Source organism: Amblyomma mixtum, chromosome 10, assembly GCF_055824585.1.
Source record: "Amblyomma mixtum isolate Tamu chromosome 10, ASM5582458v1, whole genome shotgun sequence".
Classification (NCBI taxonomy): domain Eukaryota; kingdom Metazoa; phylum Arthropoda; class Arachnida; order Ixodida; family Ixodidae; genus Amblyomma; species Amblyomma mixtum.
In genome coordinates this window covers 149,120,168-149,131,477 of record NC_143021.1, presented here as the reverse complement: position 1 = coordinate 149,131,477, position 11,310 = coordinate 149,120,168, and the positions used below count along the sequence as shown (strand labels likewise).

Here is an 11,310-nt window from a genome sequence, read left to right as displayed (position 1 = left end):
ATGCTTCTTTTTCCTTTTCGCTCCAACACTGAGCAGAGTACCCACACAGCCGCCAATGGGGGTGATTCCGTGCCGGAATAGCTCAGTTGATTCTATTTCCGGCCACTGGCGTGTACGGACGCAGGATCAGTAGTGAAGCAAGAAGCAAGACCAGTGAAGCAAGACAGTGCAGCAAGACCAGGCTGTTTTCACCATAACGGCTCGGATTGAGCGCGTGGAAAAATCCACCCAAGAAAAAGAAGTTTTGTGCCTCAAAGAACAACTCCATAACCTAGAACAACATGGTCGGAGAAATAACCTAGAGAGCCATGGTGTTGAATTGAAAGAAAATGAGAACCTTCTCGCTAAAGTGAATAAGTTGGCAACAACCATTGGCGTTCCTCCGCTGAAGGAAGACCTGGATGGCCTGCATCGCCTTCCATCAAAGAGTGAGCGCGGGCAACTAGTTTTGATTCGTTTTGTCGCGCGGAAAACGAAAGAAAATTGAAAAGAAAAAACAAAACAAACGCGGAGAAATGGCTCAGGAGTAAGCTTGTATGATAATGTGACGCAAAATGCGCTGAAGTTAGTTTGTACGATAACCTGACACCGCAAAACAAACACCTGCTTTGGTTGGCACGCACACGCGCTCAAGAGATTATTTATCAGTTCACATGGCAAAACAACGGCAGAGTGTTTGTTTGAAGGGCTCCACGGTGGTCTGGCATTGCTCATCACTAGTGAAGCTTACTTATCTAAGATACGCCCACTATCTGTAGCTACCGATGCCACTCAGAACGAAACCGTTTAGTAAGATGCCTGTTTAAACTAAATACGCGATCCCTGAACAGAATGGAAATGTGCCATTATAGCCTCCCTTTCAATAAAAGATATTATAGTGTCGATGATTTCAAAACCCTTTTACAACCCGTTTCTTCAAAAGATGGACTCTATTCCATATTTTGCCTGAATTCTCGAAGCCTAAGGAACAAAGCTGATGATGTCTCTGCCTACATAAATCTTCTTGAACACGAATCAGTAACCCCAAGCTGTTCCACCACGGGTTCGTGCTATCCATGTAGCCTAGATTAGGTATTGCTCGTATGGCCTTTTTCTGTAGTAAAAACAAAGCATTTAAGTTTGTCGGTGTTGAGTCTCCCCATATCAGTAAACAATAGTGAAGATGCGAATGAATTAAACTGAAATAAAGTTGCTTTTTGAGCCATACTGGTAATAGAAGCCTAAATTTATTTAGAAGGCCCACTGATTGCGAAATTTTTTATCTTACTTGATTAATATGGTCAGTCCACAGCTGGTATTCATTAAATATAATTGCAAGGAATTTTATTGACTGTACTCGTTGTAAAACATTTGAATTGTATAATATGATTGGCTCATCATCTATGACTTTATTTTTAGCTCTGAATATTACATACTTCATCTTCGTTATGTTTAGTTCTAACCTGTTGGCCCTCAACCATAATGTAAGGTTTTCTAACCATAGATTTGCTCTACATTCTATTGCTTGTAAATTTGTGTCATGAAAGAAAATATTTGTGTCGTCAGCGTATAAAACTGTTTCGGAGCAAGGAAGAATATTAACAATGTCATTTATGTGAACTAGGAATAGAATAGGACCCAGTATTGAGCCCTGTGGCACACCAGTGCGTATAAGGCCGTAGCTTGAAGGTATGTCGTTAATCATTGTGAATTGTACTCTGGATGATAAGTAGCTCTTAATAAGATTAAGTGCGGAGCCTCGTATCCCACAGAATTGTAATTTTCGCAGTAAAATTTCGTGACAGACCGAGTCGAAGGCTTTTCTAAAGTCTAAGAATAGCCCAAGTGTAAAAATTCTGTTTTCTATATTGTTAATTATTTTGTCCTTTATGCGAAGTAAAGCTTTTTCCGTAGATTTCCCTTTCTGAAAGCCATATTGTTCTTTCGCAATAGCTCCGGCCTTAATGAAGTACGAAGTAAGGCGGGTATTGAGGACTTGTTCAGCAATTTTTGAGAAAACCGGCAAAATGGATGTTGGGCGGTAATTATTAGGATCATTATAGCTGCCTGTCTTATGTATCACACAAACTCTTGCTGTCTTTAATTTATCTGGAAACCTGTCTTCTTTGAGCATTTGGTTGCATATATGGGACAACAAAGGTGCTATAATATCAGATACGGCTTTCACTACCTCACCCTTGATGTTATCAGCTACAACGGAACAGTTATTTTTTAGACGCATTATATACGAGGAGATTTCGGCTGCACTTGTTGGGGAAAGAAATATCGGAGGCTTTGGTCTGCCTTTAAGATATGACATTGGAGCAGTGCATGTTGTTCGCGCAGACTTATTTTCACCAACTGTCAGGAAGTGTTCGTTAAACATGTCTGATAAGGGACGACCTCTGAGTGGAACGCCATCTACCACAATCTCTACTGGAGTTGGCTCGGTTCGTTTTGATACTAAATTGTAGTATGACCTCCATATCTGATTAGGGGCAAGTTTATTAGCGGACGCTTTTGCGCAATATTCCTGTTTTGCAATTTTTAGACCACTGTTGAGCTTATTCCTTACAGCTTTATGCAAGTTAAGTATATTGATGTCCTTGTGCTTCAAAAAATCAGCAAAGAGATTGTATTTTTGCCTTATTCTTTTGTACAGATCTTTCGTAACCCACGGTTTCTTAGAGTTTCTGTATCTAGAGCGGTGGACTAGAGGAAAGGCGCCATGATTAGCATCTTGAAATTTTTTTTCAAAGACATCATAACAACGACTAGGATCTTCTTCATTAAAAACGAGTGACCAGTCCACCTCTGAAATCATGCGTCGAAAGCAGTTTATAGTTTTGTCATTAATTTTTCGATACAAAGTGTTAGCTGTGCTATTAGAAAAAGTTTTCCTCGAATGGGGCAAAAAGACAAAAAATGGAAGATGGTCGCTAACATCGCAGGCCATCACACCGAACTGGACATCATTTGGTAAGAACTCAGTGAAACATAAATCGAGAGCAGTTCTGGTACTTGGGGTAATTCTTGTTGGCAGGTTTATAACATTTGCACAGCTGTAGGTAGACATCATACCAATAAAACTCTTAGAAACTGTATTCTCAGTAATATATCTATGTTAAAATCACCCAGCACGACAACAGATTGGCTATGTCCAGTAAACGAGTGAAGTACACTGTCAAGGTAGAAAAAAAAAGCGTTCAACTTTACCAGACGGGGGTCTATAAACAGGAATTATAATAACACCACAAGATTCGGCAACAAGTACCTCAAAATCACAATCAACAACGGAAAACGACTCTAAGAGGCATGTGATACGCCATCACGAAAATACAGAGAGACACCGCCCCCTTTTTTGTTGTCTCTGAACAAAGACACATGAGAGTAGTCTTCAATTTGAACAACGTCAGATGAATCAGTGAACCTGGTTTCTGTAAATGCTATAACATCAAATTTATGGTGAAGTAAGTTCAGATAAGCGCCAACGGCATCTCCTTTGTTTCGAAGACTTTGCGAGTTTAAACAAAACAAAGAAAAAGGCTTATTTGAATGGGAAGGTAATCTCATTACTGTATCGTTAAATTCATGTATCGCGTAGTAATTGCGGTTTTGTGAAGATGATTCGTAATCCATACTGCTAGAAGAGATAAAGAAAAAACAGAAGAAAACTCAGTTGATGGACGCTCACGCCTCCGAATCATCACTTTCAGCCTGGTTAGTTTCCTTGATATTACACAGATCTGCCTCCCATAAAATCCTCAAATTTGGTTCTCCTGGGCCCTTGCGGACCATCACCTTTCTATTCTTCTGCCACGAGAAGCAATAACCCATCTGCTGTGCCCTTGTGCGTGCCAGCCACAAAAGATGCTTGTTTCGACTGGTATGGTAATCGCAGAAGCGGACTTATGATTCACTCTCAACCAGTTGCTTACTCTTGCTCTTCCAGTTCTCTTTTGTTTTTCGAGAAACGAACCGCTCTAGAATGGGAGCCTTTCGCTCTTTCCTTGTGGAAAGGCGGTGAATGCCATCAATGTCGTCTTCCACAAGCGAACGAAGGCCAAGGGAAGCAGCCAACTTATTGATTTTAGGCAAAAGGTTTTCATTTTCTTCCCATTTGACCCCATGAATCTCCAGATTCTGCCGTCTACCATACTGTTCAAGTTCGTTAACTTGATCCTTTAAATCAGAAATCTCCTTCGCACTGACGGAGTCTTCCACTGCTGTAATATGCTCCTTGATGTCTGTTAGTTCACGGTCCTGCTTGGTTAGGCGCTGTAGCACTTCATCATACTTATCCGACATGTGTTGGACAGACATTTGTACATCAATCACATGCCGTCATGCCGACATGCCGTTCGCAACGGCGCGTCGTGCGCCCAGCAAGTATCAGTCGTGCCAAGAGCCCACGGCACCTCTGCTTGCGGAAGCCCTGAGCGTGAACCTTCCGAATCCGGTCGTGGACTCGAGTCCTCACCTCCATCACAAGGGGTGGTTGACTCGCAGCCCCCGCCGCAAACTATGCCTAATCCTCTTTTACGCTCGGGGAAAGCATTTTTCCGCAGCGAAGAACAGAAGCGTGGAGCCGCTGCGCGCCACGACAGCGGGCTCGCTCGTATCGAGTTCGTGTAAACTGAGTCGTCGAGATCACCTGGCCTTGCTCAGCTCGATTCCCTGACTCAAGCCACGGCTGTTGGTTGATGAAATACTACCTAGATAGGTTCATGTACGCAAATAATCGCTGATACTGAAGCCACGAAGGATGGAGAAGCAGAACAGAAACCGAAACTCGTCCCAAGTCAGTGATCGATTTATGACCACGTGCTACAGCTCAACGGAGTGCAAGTACGTGTGCAAATAATTGAAAAAAAAACTTTATTTTGCTTTCTAACTTTTGCATACAGCTATAATATTTGGGAAAGAAAAGTTAAAGATACGTCTACGCTTCTAAAAGTGTTAAGATGACGTAGTAGAATAAAGCTTGTGCCGGCCGACGGAGTCGCTTGGTCGTTTCATGAGAGCAAAAAGGACCCGATTTCAAACGGGCTGTATTAAATGCGGACTCTGTATTGCGCCGAAATATTTCGGAATCAGCATGTGTAATGTTCATGGAAGCAGTTAAAATTAAAACCGAACGGGTTCAGTTTCTTTTCACAACCTCTTTAACTACTCTCTGTAAACAACAGTACGTCCACTGGGGAATGCATCATGGTGAGCACATTTGGACAGATTTAGTCCCATTCTCCAGAAGGAGGCGAAGCAACGAAGCTCTTACGGAAGGAAGCGCACGACGGGGTGCATTCAGAAAGATAGAGTACTTTCAGAAGCAGCAGCACGCGCATCGCTCCAAGACTGCACAGGCGCCAACTCAGGGGGGTAAAGCTAAGCTAGCAAAGCGGTCCACGCATGTAAGTCGCCATCGTGGACGCCATCTTACAGCACACTACTGTGGCCAGCGCAGTTTTTCTCGCAAAGCCAGGGATGGGTGAAGTTTGAACTTGATTTCGGGAAACTGCGGCAGAGGAAATAATTATATGTCACTTTTACGCGTATTTTCAATGTTTTAAACACATTTTGTAATTTTTAGCATACTGATTGTGGTCATTTCTTTTCATATCGGACGATTGTGAACATGTTCACGAGTAAAGTGAGCAAACGCTCTCGGAGTTTCGGCCTTAAACTTCTGGTTTCGAATCTGATTTCAAGTTGCTTTAAGCTATGGGATCAAGGCACTTAATTCAAGGAGCTGCATACGACAAGGAGTCACTCGCGCTCTCGTGCACCGCGATGCCACCTTCATGCGTTGGTGCATGACAAAAGCTCCAAAAAGATCGAGCATTTCGCATCATTTGTGAATAAACGTGGGAAGTGATACATAAGCACATTTCGCAAACTGCAAAGCGTTCAAGAAAAATCTCCCGCTCTCGGAAATCTCTTTAAAGGCGGATGACACCAAGCAACCAAGCGAATGATTTCTTGTGCAACAGCTCAGCGGCACAAGAAATAATGTCTGACCAACGTGCCCATCAGTTATTGTTATACAAGCGAATGAACCCTGCTGCCATTTTCTTTCTCACGGTATTCGGCTATCTTAACGCCATTGCCTCAATCTGCTTGACAGAGTACACATTGGTGCTACTTCTAAAGGATGTAGGCGTTATTGCTTAAATGCGTTTTTATAACGTTTTTCAGCACTAATGCGCGCGGTAATTAAAGGTAGCACTGTTGAAATGAACGGCCGCGCATCGACAACGGCACAAGAAGGACAACACATGCGTACTCTACCAACTGTTTATTAGACAGAAAAGAGGCACACTTATGACCCTCAGCTCAAGCATGTGACACAGCGCATTATCGCTCCGAACAGAGCCAGTGACAAGAAATCGGCATGAAAACTAGACGCAGGACCCTTTTTATTCCGTGCGTATAAAGTACTAGCGGCACTAGCTTCTCATAAATAGGTTTTGAAACCAAACAGAGGAATAAAAAAAAGAACTCAGCAAAAACTTCGTGTCATACGCTAGAAGCAAAAGCACACAACATAAAATCACCACAACAACCAACCAAGCACCCACAATTTAGTGCGCACAATGCTAGACATGAAACGAAAGTTCCTCGAGCGGTACATGCCGTTTCATACATTTCTACCTCCACCTTGTTTCAGTCGTTCGTAATGAAGCTATGAGCGTTGCTGCGTACGAAAAATCCCATTATGAGCTCGTCCCGCGCCAGAAAAACACGGCACCGTCTTCCTCGGCGAAGGAGAAAGATAAAAAAAAATGCGAGAGGCCCGCGGTACTCTAACAAACCTTCGACATTTAATATAACAAAACGCCGAACACTCAAAACAAACCAGGCAGAGCAGTTGCTCCATTTACCTTGGGCATTCGTTTCCTTTGCGAATTGTGTTCGTCCTTTGGGGGTCAAAGCAAATTTCCGACGTTTATTTGCACTCGACAACAGAGGCCATGCAAAATCCCGTGCGCCCTACAGACGAAATACACTCCAAGCGCGTCACAGTCGCGATACTTGCCTTCAAATACCTATTCAGAAGTCACAAGCCACCTATATGAAATTACAGTCTGTAGGCGACACTGCATATACCACTGAAAATGATCCAAACGCGACGATTTTCCTGTTGTTTAAAGGAGTTTAGAGCAGTCTAGAGCTACTCGGCATACCGCCATCTTCCCACGGACTACGTTGCCAGGTTCGAAGCCCGTTCTTTGTCCAGATTTAGCAAGTGTCTAAACAGCTGGCAACGTACGCAAACCGCTGTGTGATGGCGGCGTTCATGCGTTGCCCACTGGAACGCATGGGCTCAATGGGCAGCTTTCCCTCTAGAGTAGGTTATATTAACTCTATGCGCCAACTCAATGAAAGTGAACGTTGCGTCACAGCGCCCAAGAGTGCAGCAAATGCCCTCACGAGAGAGAGATAATGTGTGCGGTAGAGCCATCTAGCAATGGAGTGGAAAGTCAGCTGGACTGCACCAAAGCACGGTGTAAGAAGTATTTCTTACACCCTGCACCAAAGCCACCTAGTTTTGGCGCGCCGCTCCAGATGGCAGTGGCTGCGCGTCTGCGAAAACAGTGACTCTAGAGAAACACGATCCGAGCCTCCGAGTCATATTCCCACCAAATTGCTGATAATTTTGGCTCCAACGGAATATAAGACGGTGGCCCCCGTGGTGTCAGACCCGCCCTACACTCCTGCACACTTAGTGGGGATGTGGGGCCAAACCAAAGCATATATAGTAGCAAAACACGTCTTTTAGTGCGAAATTAATCCGGAGGTTCAGAATCTAGTAAAATCGTAGCCGTGTTGTCCGGCCGCTAGCCCCAGCCTTGCGCTTAGCCTGGCATAGCGTGCGTGCTGTGTCCCGCAGCGCTGCCCGCTCATCGTCGTCTTCTGCGTGGGACGAATGTTGTGAACATTCTCTGTCATTTTATGTCCCCACTGGATCGAGACAAGCCATGCTTCCTTTGTCCCAGACTAGTGGAACATATCACCCCTTCTTACTAGGCACTAGATACCATTTTGAGTGGTGAGAGGCGCTGCTGATCAGCGATACCAACGAGCCCTCATCCAGCAAGTCCACAAGGCAGCTGATGCCATTGGAGTTCTAGGATAAGGACCACACCCATAAGCTCAAGCAACTGCCTTTGTTTAATGAAGTGTACCTCCTCGTCGCTGCAACCAGACCGACACTCGAACTTCCGTATTATGCAGTGGCAGGTGACGAAGACTCTCTACTGAACTTTGTTTGAAAATAACTATCCAGCGGCCGATAGAGATGCTGCGGCGAAGGTGAAATATAAGAGAAAATAGAAAAGACTGCAACGTATTGAAAAATTTTCACGCAGCACGACATATTACCTCAGGTATTCTTATCTGGGACTAATTTTCCTTTCTTACATCTACCATTTAGCGGCATAGCTTGCTTAAAACATGATTTTGGAAGTTTGCTTTGCCACAGGAAACGCGAGTTGTTTTCACAGTAACATACGCAATCACACTTTGTCCCCTATTGAAAGAGATCGCACCTTACCAGGAAAGGTCAGGAATGAGAGGCTGAAGTCAGCTGAAGTTGCGAAAATGAAAATGAAAACAAGCGGAAATATGCAAAATTAATACGTGGCATTCGCGCAACAATAGATCCATAAGCCATCGTCGACAGGTCAAGCAAGATTTCTCTGGGCCTGTCATCCTCACATGCAAGTTCAATCCTGAGCACTAATGGGGCATCTAAACAATCGATCGGCGCCAGCTCTCCACTGGACAAAATGCCGCACAGCAGACGGGATCTTAGAAATCTATGCAACACCAAGAGGCAGTCGTTCTCACGAGCACGCCGCTATCATCGTGATCCGAGCAAACGGCCCACTCGAAGATGCCTATAAGAGGTGTCAGACAATGGCACCAGGCAAGACGAAACATTAAGAGAAACGAAGTCGTTACACATTTCAAGGATAGCAAAAGTTCAGTTGCCATGTGCCACACACAAATCTCTCGCGAAGACGTCAAGCTACCGTTGCCGGCTGCGAGCGCTCGCTGTAGACTTCTCCGATGCGGTACTCGACTTGGACTTGGATGTTCGACTGTGCAAGCTGGGCTCACGATGTTCCTTGCATTCTTTTTGTTCCAGTGTCTTCTTCATCCGTTCCATGTTTTGTTCCCTGAAAACAGATTCTCGTCTGACAGCTGTCTTGGTGCATTCAGCCGTGGTGTTATGAGGCAATACTCGCAGATCAAGCAGCGATGCAAACTTGAGGGATCCTGCGATGGCGAAAGACACGTCCTCACGGCCCATTCTCTGCAACGGCATGCCCAGAGGCGCCATGGTGGTGCCGGCGCCGCCAAATCTCTGAGTCCAAACCGCAACTGCTCCACGAACTCCAGTTGGGAACAGCTCCAAGCTGTAAGCGCCGAGAACTATGTATTCAATAAAAACCAGAGCTTTGGAGGATGTGGCGAGGGTGTGCTTTACGACGAGCAAATTCGAGGTGGCGGTAAGGCTCAACATGCACTGCAGGAGTCCGAGCACCGCGAAGCAGGCCCTGGTCAACTTCAGCAAGGTGACTCGTAATAAACAGCAGCATCGCAGCAAAGCTAACCGCGACGACCGCTATCGAGACCCAATTCAGCAACATTGCCTGCCGCATTATAGAGGAGGAAAGCACGATGCGCAAGATGAAGACAACAGAAAAATAGCTGAAAAACACGACCATGGCTCTCTTAAGAATGGAGACTCCTTGAAGTAACTCCGTGGAAGAAGTACGCTGGTCTTGCTGACAGGTCTCGGTGACTTTGTTCTTCAGCTTGTCCAAGAGGCACGCCATGTTCCGCAAGGGAAAGAGGTTGGTTTTGGCAGCGACGAGCATGACATCTTCCGCCTCACGCAGTCGGGTCTTAGCGACCAGCCACTGTGGAGATTCCACAACCACGCAGAAAGCGGCCGCAGAGAATGACGTCGGCATAAGGAAGATTGCCTGCTTCAACTTCCAGTTTATGCTAGGGAGTATCATGGATGCGAACCACAGGCTGGATACGACGGTGCCCACAGCCCCGGCGACCACTAAGTGAAGCGGCCGGTTTTCGTTCGTCGTGATCTCGAAGAAAAGGACGCTGGTTACGACGTACAGGGCGGACGCGCTTCCAGAAGCGACGAACGAGGCCATTAGGTACAGAGCGTACGTCCTCACCAGGAACAAAGCAAGAGTAGATGTCGCCAATGTTATTGTGGATGCCAGAAGGACAAAGTCTACGGCCTATGGTGTGAGCGACAGATCCTGCTACGATGCCGACAATGATTGAGCCAGCGCTGTTCAATAAAACAAGTGCAGCGCGCAGGAGCCGTCGGTGGCACACCAAGTGCCATTGGCTGATGATTGAAGTCGTCCCCTATTCTTGGTCGTACTCCCAAGCTGCGCACGGCATCGTTGCAGTGTCGTTGTTGTAGTCGGAGTCTGCGTACTGACAACTGCTGTAGTGTCCATCCAATTCCAGAGGGATGGCCACGTTCTTCCATTCCTGCCTGGACATGACTGTTCCAATGCAGTGGTCGCTTGCACCAGTGGTCTATCTCCCGCAGTGTGAGTGGGATGACGTACATATAACTGTGCTTGACACAGGTGACAATGATGCAGATGAGTAGTAATCACCTCTGGAAGACGCCTTGTCCGAAGCCATCGTAGCAGTCGAATTCTTCGCTTGATAGAAGATCCTGACTTTCCAGTCGATGAGGAAGGAAGAGCTTCATGGCTTCTCTCTCATGGCTTCTCTACTGGAGAAGTGTTGCAGTGTTTGTTTTACATTCTCTGAGGAGCACTCAGGGCGATGAAGTATGGAAGGCCGCTTCTTCTTGTACTAGGCGCTCTAAGCTTGCCCTTCTTTCCGTTACAAGGCCTCGTGCTCAAGGCAGTGATATGCTGCTGTACCTGGGGCTGCAGGCTTGAATTGCAGTTTGTTTATAGCAATGTTTATTGCCTCAGGGCATAAAAGGGTATGTAATGATGGATGACAAGCAAGCTTAATAAATAGTCTTCATTCTTATCGAAGTGTAGGAAAGTTATCAGATTTAGCAGTGAGGATCACACGTTCATGTGTCGCCGCGGTATCATTCATAATTCACGAGGTTTGGCTGTAGAGCAGTTCGGAAGACTTAATAGTCCTGCAGAACTGAAAATCACAAACATTGGACGATGAAAGGATAGTTCTGTCCTTTGTGTGTTTCTTCTTCTTCCTCGCTTATACGCACCACATGATTACCTGAATTTCACGTTCTGAATTTTAGAGGGAAGGTATCTAGGTTCAACGTGCCTTTGA

At 45.5% G+C, this 11,310-nt stretch overlaps 1 pseudogene; it reads right to left on the bottom strand.

Annotated features, from left to right (window-relative positions):
* Positions 1-9,010: 9,010 nt before the first annotated feature.
* Positions 9,011-10,744, bottom strand: LOC149327276 (solute carrier family 22 member 7-like; annotated as a pseudogene).
* Positions 10,745-11,310: the final 566 nt, after the last annotated feature.